The sequence below is a fragment of the Apium graveolens genome, chromosome 9 (assembly GCF_009905375.1).
Source record: "Apium graveolens cultivar Ventura chromosome 9, ASM990537v1, whole genome shotgun sequence".
In the NCBI taxonomy this organism is placed as follows: Eukaryota; Viridiplantae; Streptophyta; class Magnoliopsida; order Apiales; family Apiaceae; genus Apium; species Apium graveolens.
In genome coordinates this window covers 266,015,353-266,026,653 of record NC_133655.1, presented here as the reverse complement: position 1 = coordinate 266,026,653, position 11,301 = coordinate 266,015,353, and the positions used below count along the sequence as shown (strand labels likewise).

Below are 11,301 nucleotides of genomic sequence, written 5' to 3'. Positions count from 1 at the left end.
GCCCGAGAAATTTTATACATAAAATCGTACTGTTACTTTATTTTAGAAATATATTAGATATGAGATCGCATGGGCTCACGCAATAATAGCCTGCAAACCACGTGAACCAAAGTAAACCGCATTTAAGCGACAAACTCTGACTCAGGAGGGATAATCATAAATTCTCCTCCCGTGGGATTCGAACCTGTGATCAAGAGGATAATTATCCCTTCTTTAACCAGCTAAGCCAAACCTTACAGTCGAGATCGTTTAACTTTTGGTTATTAAATATTGTAAGAAGAAATGTTTAATAAATTATAATACGTTCGATTCCTATTTAAATGATCGAGAATCCGATTTTAGGAAGCTCTATAGGGGGTTACTAAGTAACTCGACTAAATCGATAAACGATGCGTATTTTTATTCCATTTACTATTTAATTTATTAATCTGAGATTTTAATTTGTCTCAAGGGACTCCTTAAATAGCAAAGTGATATAACTATAGTTATTAATATATTTATTGCAAATATTTAATTTCAATATTTTGGATGCACCCTCGAGTAAGAATTTATTTCTTTAAAAATTTTGACATTGCATGCTATTATATATTTTTTTAGAAGGAATTTTTAGTCGTTTATATGCATATATTTTATTTTTATTTATTTTATGTCATTTTCGAATTATTTAGATTTTAAAAAAAAAATCGAGGGTGTAAATAATTTATTTTATTAGTATCTATTACCACTCAATATTTTTATGCAATAATTTTTGTAAGAAATAAAGTGTTTAGCAAGTTTACTATTTTATTTTCTAATATTTAAATGAATAAATAGAAAATAAAGATAATAAAGCTTAGCATTTATTAATTTAGCTAACTCTCGAATGTGATGGATAATTCTCGAGATTACTAACTACACTAGAGTTATTTTTTAGTAAAATTAACCTTGATTAAAAAGGGCTATAAATAAAGTTACTTCTCTAATCAACCCATTTCTTTCTAAATCCCCAAATTTCCACCCATCTCATTTTAGTCCTAATAAATTTACTAAGTTTGAGATTCTAATTATTGGGTTAAGGAAGATCAAGAGTGATCAAGATCAAGTGAGGTTTGGGTGTAAACTAAGAGGGAAGTGATTCCAAGAAGATCCGATAATTATTCAACTATAAATTAAGGTAATCGCTAATTACCCCTTTTCTTTTTTTTGGTTTCATTTATTTAATTAAGATGTATGATTATTTGATTATTTTTTTATTGAAGAAATTAATGCTATGAGTATTAGGGGCAATTGTATGAATTAGGAATATATGGTTATATGATTTTGTATTGCTAATAAATTGATTATTTGAATTACTAGGATTTAATAACTTGCTAATTTTCATTTGTTGGATATATATATATATATATATATATGTATGAAAGTGGATTGGGGGTAACTTATTGGGTCAAATATGGGTAATTGGGTTAAGCCTACTAGTATTAAAAATTAGGGTTGAAGAAATTATTGGGACATTTTATTTTTGTAAAGGGAGTTATATAATTGAAAATTGGTTTGTGTTGTAAGTGTGGAGAAGCGAGTTTTGTGGATAGAAATTTGATTGTTGTTAGTTTTTGTCGCCGGAAAAATGGAGGAAAAGGGTGGAGGGAAGTTGTGGTATGTGCGTGTGTTGGTGTCGAGTGTGTGCGTTTGTGATGTGTGTGTGTTTGTGACGTGTGTGTGTTTGGTGGGTTGAAGTGGTGCGTCGTTTGGGGAGAGAGGGAGAAGACAGAGAGGAGACGACCGGAGTTTGGCCGAAAAATAAACTCCGGAATGATTTTGAAAATTTGGTTTGGACTAAACATTAGATCGGAAAATAGGGAGTAAATTATAGGTGAAAGAACTATATTTGGACGCGCCGAAAAATTTTCCGGCTGACGACCAGACGGTGACCACCGTCGGTGCCGCCATGGATGCTAGCGAGGAAGAAAATGAAGAAGAAAGGGGCACGCAACCTGTTCGATATTTTGTCTCAAAGAAGCAGGGGTTTGAATTGGGGCACGTAACCTGTTTGATGTTTTGTCTCAGAAAATCAGGGATTTGAATTGGGGCTTTTTCAGAATTAGAATACTGGCGGGAAAGATTGGGTTTGGGGTATCGAAATGAGTGCAATTTGAGAAGAAGGGTCTTACGACAACTACTTTTGGCTGATGTGAATAGGTAAGTCCCATGTGAATAAAACCATGGGCGGAGGTATTGTCTCGCTTACTTTTATTTTACCTACTTTTATATATCATTGTTTATAATTTTTACTTAGGTCACACATATTTGTGCACGCACAAATCGGGGGTCTTTTGGAAAAACAGCCTTCATTTTTTGGAATAAGGGTAAGACTGCGTACTGTACACCCTCCCCAAACACTCCCCAGACACTGGTCTTTTGGAAAAACAGCCTTCATTTTTTGGAATAAGGGTATGGCTGCGTACTGTACACCCTCTCCAGACACTGCCATAGGCGGTATTATTGGGTATGATGATGATGAGAAAAATAAAAAATAATAATAAATGAATAGAAACTTATGTGAAATTGAGTATTAAGTTAATTTAAATAAAATGGTGGATGATTATAAAATTAAATTGAACTATTTAATTGGTTTTATTACTAGACCTTGCGAAATACAATTTTGGTCATTTAATAATATGGAATGAATAAGAAACTTATTCAAAATTATGTTTTGAAAATAAAATAAGACGAAATTAAATGGCCCTAGACCACTGAGTTAGTATAATAAATATACCTACTAAGAATTTAAATCATTTAGTAAATTAATAGAAGCGTGAATACCCAGGAAAATTATCACGAGGTGAAGAAAATATTACCTTGAATATCGATGTACGAAAGGATTGTTAAAATGTAATCGATAATTAACCCGTATCGATCATAGATTCATAAAAAAAAATAAGTGGTTTTCTTTAAGATCGGTGAGATAGTTGGAAAACGATTATATTTTTTATTTACCGGTATGAAAATTTTATGGCGGAAGGGTGATATCTCCAATTTTTCGCTAATTAAAAGAGCGTTATATTGAACTCAAATTTTCAATTTATGAATAATTATTAATTGATAATTTGAGATATTTTTTTCGCCAAAAAAGCAAAATAATATTTAATAAAAATATTTGGAAGTGAGTGCACCATTAAAATCATTTGAGTATTTTCTAATACTAAATAATTTTTCTAGCAAAAAAAAGTACTAAATAATTTCTCGAGATAAATAATGCGAGTTATGATTTACGGGAGACGATATTTTGAAATATTTATACTAAAATGATTTTGATGTGATTTACTCTTTTAGAAAATATCCAAAGTGAGATTATATAACACAGGAGGGTGAATATTACTTCTTGTGCGCTAATTGTTGGAGATTAGGCAAGTTCTTTCTGCTCCCTTCCTATTTATGACTTATATATATCTTGCGTACTGATGGTGAATATTACGAATTTAAACTTTGGAGACCTCATTGGTGATTATTTTCTTTTGATAAATTTTTCTAATTTTGGCCCTTGTTGAATCTCATGATTATAAAAAAATAATAACTTATATTTATGTTCCTGATTGCTCCTATCATTCATTCAGGACAGTTACCTTAGTGCCTTTCAAACAAAGATAAATTTTTGTGTTCGTTTATATCATCCTTGAATTTACATCGATTCATTAGTCTGATGGATTATTTAATTCGTTTATAAAATATACTTTTCTCGATTCATTAAACCCTTCCAAAATTCATGATTGATAAGTCGATTATTTATTCTTTCTTTCTTACACAAACATCTTCGAATTTATTTATCATCGAAAAGAATCGATATTTTCGTTTGACATGATTATTCTCATCTTTCGGGATAATCTCTGCGCTTGGAGCTTATCAATATATCGCTCATATCGATGTTAAAATAATATCCTTACTAAACAAGAGACATGTTTATTGTTCGAACCAGAATATATGATGTGATTTTGAATCATTGTGATGTGACGTAAATTAAGAAGTGAATCGGGATGTGTCTATCTATACTGGTCAACGTGGAATTTAAACCACGGTATTTATTATGACAAGTCCGATCTGTGGATATATTATTCGGCTTGAGTGTAGTCAAGGGTTAAGACGTTAACCCTTCTTTTATGGTAGCAAGTGTGTGTTAGGCGTTTTTACGACGAGTCGTGATCGGGTGAACGTAAGATTCGCAGGCGGACGGTACACTGTGATAGTTGATCGCATCATTGATGTACCGAGGATGGAAAACGACCAGTTAATCTTGAATCAAGCGGCATTGTGCCAGATATGAGCTTCTTTGTTAGAATTGTGATGTGTTGTTAAATACTCCTTTTGGAATTTAAAAATATTGTTGCTTTTGGCACCTATTTCCACTATTTTAATCTGATAGTCATTCATACTTGTTGAGCACTCGATTGCTCACTCTTGATATTCTTGTATTTTTCCAAAGCAATGAAGAATGAGATTGATAGACCATCTGATCAGTCAAGGCAAAGGAAGGGAAATGAACATGTTCGTGGCAACATCATCTAGAGGATTGCTATATAATTACTTTAATTTGTAATAAAGTAAAGCTACTAGCCAGACTTGTAGTAGGTTTCTATGGCATATGTACTAAAAAAGTTGTGAGAGAGACTCGGTCATGAGATTTGTGAAGTGATGTCTACAATGAATGATATATTTGACTATGGTTTGTAATAATAATACAGTTGTGCGAAATTTGATATCATGGCGACCCGAATCTACGAAAGGGTGGATTTGGGGGCGTCACACTATTGATACAATTTTTAAATAAAAAATTAAAACATATAGTTGTCAGTTTTTGAAGAATCGAGTTATAATAAAATAATAAATATTATTAATTCTGCTAAAAAATTTATATTATTGGACCGGGTTATAACAAAATAAAAATTTAAAAGAAAATTTTTGGAGTCGATATAATGTTATCAAACTAAAATAAAATAATACATATTATCCATTTGATCTAAAATAAAATAATAATCACCCCATGTTAAAATAAAATTAAACAAGATAGTAAGTATAATTAGTTGGATTTAGTTAATATAATGGGCCCTAACATATTTTTTCCCTAGTGACACGTAAAATTTTACCATTTATTCGGTTTTAAACATATTAAACTAACATAAATCTTAATATAGTCAGTTGGATTTGATCGGTTAACAGATTAATGACAATTTGTATACTATTGATCCCAACTAAAATTTATATTTTAATTAAATTTAATATTTTTTCGTTAACACACCTATAAATATCGATATAAATATAAATTTCAATAATACATTATTTTTTAAAACTGCAGTTTCAACTAGTGTATATTAATAAGTATTATCAAATCATATTATTAAAATTTCAAGTATATATATATTTCATAACTTAACATTTTTAAAATTAAATTCAAAAAAAATTTGTAAATATTAAAAATAACTTGTGTATCACTCAGGGTTTAGACTATTATATATATAATATTGTTTATAAAACTTAAATATATTTGAAACATTATTCACGCAAGCAATTAAGTGTTGTTTTTCAACTCCTATAGAAAGTCACCATGTATCTAATGCGTAATTTTTTCAGTGTAAAGTATAGTAAGTATTTAATATTATCTTAATATCATATTTAATAATCAAATCAACACACATACGCTAGATACTATCAATTTATATTAACTTTCTAACCATTATGCATAAAAATAGATATAATACATAAATTAGGGTAGTTTATTCTATTTATATTGATTTAAATAAAATATATTTTGTTAATATTAAAAACTCTATGTAAACTAATAATTATTAATTTATCGATTAAATAATATCTCTGTAAATAAAAAATTCAGTTTCATGTATACTTCCCCTGTCCCATTTAGTTTCATGGTTGTGGTTGGGGGAGTATTATTTAATTGCGATTTTTTTCTGTATCTGTTTTAGCGTAAAAGTGTTGAACTTGCATGATTCAAGTTTTGCCTTCAATTAATGTAAAAAAAAACATAGTTTGCCTTTAAATCTACATTTGAGAAAGTTAAGTTAGCTCAAGTATTCAAATGATCATTTTTTTTAAAAAAAAAAGGAAAGAAAAAAGTTATCACATGTTCGAAGTTTATTTTCTTTTACAATATTTTTGTTTCATCTATTAATTTAGATAATTTCAAGAGTTGTCTAAATGAATTAGTGAAAACTAGAATCTTTTAAAATTTAATAAACTCGAACTCAAAATATTTTTGCCTACTTAATTCAGATTATAATTAAATATTCTTAAACTTGAACTAAAAACTTTAAGATCAAATAATTACTAAAAGTTTATAATAGCGAAATTTACCCGAGTTCGAGTAAAACACGTCAAATATATTATAATTAATAATCTTATTCTCTTATATGAAGTATTCATGTCATAGTCAACACCTCATTTAAGGTGTCCAAATGATTTTTAAATAAATAATAGAAAAAATGATATAATATAACAAAAATAACTCATGTATATTTTATTAAGATATTTAAAAGGGAAAGAAGTAAGTGATTATGAGATAAAGTATTTTCATCTCATTTTTGAAGTGAAAGTTTTGGGACGAAAGTATATCAAATTTACATTAACTATCATTTTCCTTCGTTTATTTTTAAAATACGGGAGTACAATTAGGAGTGAAATTGAAACCAATTTACTTAGAGCATCTCTAACAGTCTCTTAAGTCACTCTTTAAATATATTATAAAATATTAACTCTTAACAACTTAATGTGCATTCACTTACAACAACACTCTTTATATCCACTATTTAAATAATGTTTTAATATTAAAATATCTTTATTTAATATGATTACAATGCAAAGTGGAGACAGAAAGTGGGTGTTTGAATTACTTTATAATAATATATAAGTTAAGAGCAAGTGATTGGCTCTTAAAAGAGAGGAGAGAGAGGAAGCTCTTAAGGTTTTAAAGAGTTTCTTGGAGTTTCAATTTTATTAATCCTCTTTATTTTTTCACCAGTAAAATGCAGTTCGTGTACTCGTAGTTAGGCTGTCAAACTAGTTGGGATATCGAAGTTCAAAAGCTATCACTTGCAATTAGAGGTGGCCATTCGATCGAGCCGTGCGGGCCGGGCCGAATATAATCCGGGCCGGTTTGATTAGAGCTAAATTCGTGAACGGACCGTTATGAAGTACGGGTCGTGCCGGTTCGGGCCGTGCAACGAGAATAGTGAACCGTGAACAGACCGCGAATTGAACGAATAATACGGTTAATTGAGAGGAGAGGAAAACGACCGAGTTATTCGCGGTTATTCGCGAATTGGTGAATTAAACGAATAAAATACATACTTGTACTGATAGAGTGACAGTTGGCGAATTGGCGAAATGGCGAATTAGTACAGTTAACTGAGTTTGCAAAATATTCATTCATTTATGTTTGTTTATTCATTCTCTGTCTGATCTTTTTCTTTTTATGTGTACACCTTCTTTTAACTTGGATTAATTTATTTTCATAAATTAACTAATTGATGTAATTAATTAATAGAAAATTAAATCAATTTCTTGATTCGGGTCTCTTAAAAAATGGTGTTAATTAATTAATGTGAGTTGTGAACTTGTGAGTTGCCAACTTGCAGCAGTTGTGAATTGTGATGTGAGATCGAGAGAGATTAAGAATGAAACGAGAAAGAAAGAAAGAGATGGAGAGAGATTAAGAGTGAAGAGAGAAAGAAAGTTTGGACTAATATTTATAGTTAACAATAGCTGAAGAACGTTGAAGAATTGAACGTTGGATGACCGTTATGTTGTTGTCGTTGGAGAGCAGAACAGCAGAAGGCCAGAGGGAGAGGGAGGCGGGCAGGTGACCGTTGGAGCTTGGAGGCGCGTGCACTGCAGAGGCGAGCAACGATTAACTGCGGGCCGGTTAACCGCGAATAAACTTGTGCTGGTTCGTTGGCGAATTAACCCGTTCGGGCCGGTTCGGTTCCGGGCCGGTTCCGGTTTTTGAAAATGTTATTCGTATTCAGTTCGTATAACTTCACGGTTTGTGCGAATAATTAATCGTTCGGTTGGCGTGCCGAATAAGATGAATTTTAACGATCCGAATTGCGAACGGGCCGAGCCAAACCGCTCGTTTGGCCAGCTCTACTTGCAATACCGGAATTTTAAATTTTTTATAGTTTGCATGTTGGCGTCAAATATCATTAACGTCATTAGTTTGTTCGAGGGCAAAACAGGTAGTTCAGCTTTCTAAGAGCTTTGTTCATATTATCTTCATATTCCATCTCTACCATCAAACACTTTACGACAACAATTAACAATATCAATTTTCATCCCATTAAAACTTAATAATTAGAACAAAACGAATTTACTAATCTTAATGGGTTTGCTTAAACATACAAGAAAAATTCGGGATTTGTAAATGGGTTTTATATCAAATTGCCCACCGAACTCATTAAAACGTATCAAGTAGCTACTCAATCTCCACAGCGACTCATTTAAACCACTAAAATACTAGTATATATCACTCCGTTAGTTTTTTAAAATTTTTTTAACGGAAAACGTTAACTTTAAAAATGTGTATTCGTATATTTTTGTTAAACTACCAGACACGTACAATTGAGATAAACAACGAAAGTCCTAATTGAAAGGACATATTCTTTTTATCTCTCTATTGAATTTTACTTATATTAAGACTGCAATAGCAGATCACCCAGCATTTATTTTACTCGTTAATATAACGATTATTTTAGGACAAATTAAACATATATACAGATGAGAGAGAGACACTCAAGTTTGCTGATAAATCATAATAATCAAATAAATACACGGCAAATACAAGACTTCTGTTAAAAAAAATTAAAAATCTAACGGAGTGATATATACTAGTATTTTAGTGGTTTAAATGAGTCGTCGTGGAGATTGAGTAGCTACTTGATACATTTTAACGAGTTCGGTGGGTAATTTGATATAAAAGCCATTTGTAAATACACTTGTGAATTGAAGCATACAGATGAACATATATTGAACGGAGATATACATACAAATGTATATGTATATATACATATAAATAACCTAAAGACATTGTTAATGGAGTGTGATAAGAGGATGGTACGTTACAACCTATATATGTATACGTCGATAAAGTATATTCATTGATGATGATTATAAAAACACTGACCGAGGCAACGTTGTGATATTAATTCATAATTTTTAACAAGGTAATTAAGGTTGTAAATATGGGTTTACTCAAATAGAAGGCATCGATGAATTGAAAAAGGAATTGGGTGAATTTGGACAGGGGAGATGTATGTATATATATATATATGTCGTGGTGTGTGTATACGTGGCAGGAGTGCTTAGGTGACAAGAACCACAGTTTTTTCTTCTTCCTGTAGAGACATAGAAGTGAGAGAAATAAAAAAAGACTGAAATACCCTTAATCATATTAACAGAGTTAGTGAGAATTAACGAAAATACAGACTTTGTAAGTATTTCAGACTTACAATATTGCAAGTGGTAGATTTTGAACTTTGATATCCCAAGTGGTCTGACAGCCTAATTAGAAGTGCACTGTACTCTTTTTTCACTTAAGAGCTTGTTTAAAGATCTTGTTGGAGATAATCTTATTTTACACTTACTTTCCTTCTTCCTTGTAACTCGGGAGCAAGGGGTAAATTTTTTCGTGCAGAAGGAATACTGGATGCTACATGTCAAAATTTAACTACTCCCTCCTTTCAGATAGGTTCTTACGGAGAGTTTGACACGTATTTTAAGGCTCTTATATGGTATAATTCCATAATTTATTTTTAATTTTTTTAAAAATAAATATTTGAATATTTTACTTTTATTCAAACAAAAAAAATTATGTAACTATAGTAGATAATAGTCTTAAAATATGTATCAAACACTGTATTTCAAATGTTAAAAATTCATTGGGACGACGAAAGTATATTTCTCGCATTTCGTGGGTCATCTCACATAAAATTTAATTATTCTGTTGAAATTCCACTTAACTTCCGCTATAATGTCTTCATAAAGGGAATGAGTTACTAATCCATCAAGAAAGCTGGAACTCGATAAATAATTGTTCAGTTTTTCTTTGATTTTATAATTATGAGCCCGTTTGGGGTTTCTTCAAATATAATTTATGACTTAAAGTTGAAAAGTGCAATTTAAGTTATATGAATATGGTAATTTATTCAACAAGACAATGTAAAACCCCATCTCAGCGTGAATGATCCAGAATTTGTTGCAGTAGCACGTAGAAATGGATTTGACATTAGACTACGTTTTTAACCTCTGAATAGCCCTGACTTAAATGTATTGGATTTGGGTTTTTTTAGAGCTATTCAAAGTTTGCAATAGGAAAAGGCACCAAGAACTATAGATGAACTTGTGGAGGCTGTTGAACAAGCTATTGAAGAGTTTCACCATGACAAGCTCAATAAGATATTTTTAACATTGCAGTTAAATATGATGGAACTTATGAAAGCAGAAGGTGGCAACAATTTTAAACAACCCCATTTTGAAGAACATCAATACCCAAGTGGAACTATACCACTACAGTTGGCCTGTGAAGAAGAAGCTATCAGCTTTGCTAATGAACAATTGTCAGGAATCTATTTATGTGAAGTGATCGTACTTTTTCAGTTTATTTTCCAGTTTATTTCAAGTGGCAGTGATATGTAAACTTGTTATTTTATAGAACTTTATGTTCACATTTTTTTGATATTTTTACTTTGAAATTAAATTTTAACATAAAAAATGTTTAAAATATGTACTTTAAAAGTTTAAAACACTTGACTAAAAAATAAATTTACAAATGATTTTGTTAAAAAAATTACTTTTATTTATAAGTAATTTTACATCAATATAAATATAATTAGGAATTAACGTTTTAAATTTTTAGTGTTTCATGTTTATTTTTCTAAATTTTGATGATTTTCTCTATATAGTTATTGTCAACAAAACAACACTTTATAAAATTTGACAGGAATACTTAGAATAAAGTGTGGAAATTGAAAGATAAAATGATACTTGAAATTAATATTAGTCCATTACACCAAAAAAACACTTTCATACATAAATTAAGCCTTGATAAATGACAAGAAAAACATAAATTTAAGCTGTGACAAATGACAAGAAAATACTCTTAAACACTTTTTAGTAGCAGCAACCTGAAAAGATATGAAAAATGGATTCATAAGAATATTTAGAAAGAAATTTTAAAATATTAAAACAAAAAATAGTGAAAAAACTCACCATCACAACATGCTATGAATATGCTTAACATTTTAATGATATTTTGTTATTTTTCAA

General features: G+C 30.3%; 1 long non-coding RNA gene across 1 annotated transcript; it reads left to right on the top strand.

The window, feature by feature from the left end:
* Nucleotides 1-945: 945 nt before the first annotated feature.
* Nucleotides 946-4,722, top strand: LOC141684233 (uncharacterized). Its single transcript, XR_012560589.1, has 2 exons — nucleotides 946-1,153; nucleotides 4,454-4,722. It is a non-coding gene; the product is annotated as an uncharacterized LOC141684233 (long non-coding RNA).
* Nucleotides 4,723-11,301: the final 6,579 nt, after the last annotated feature.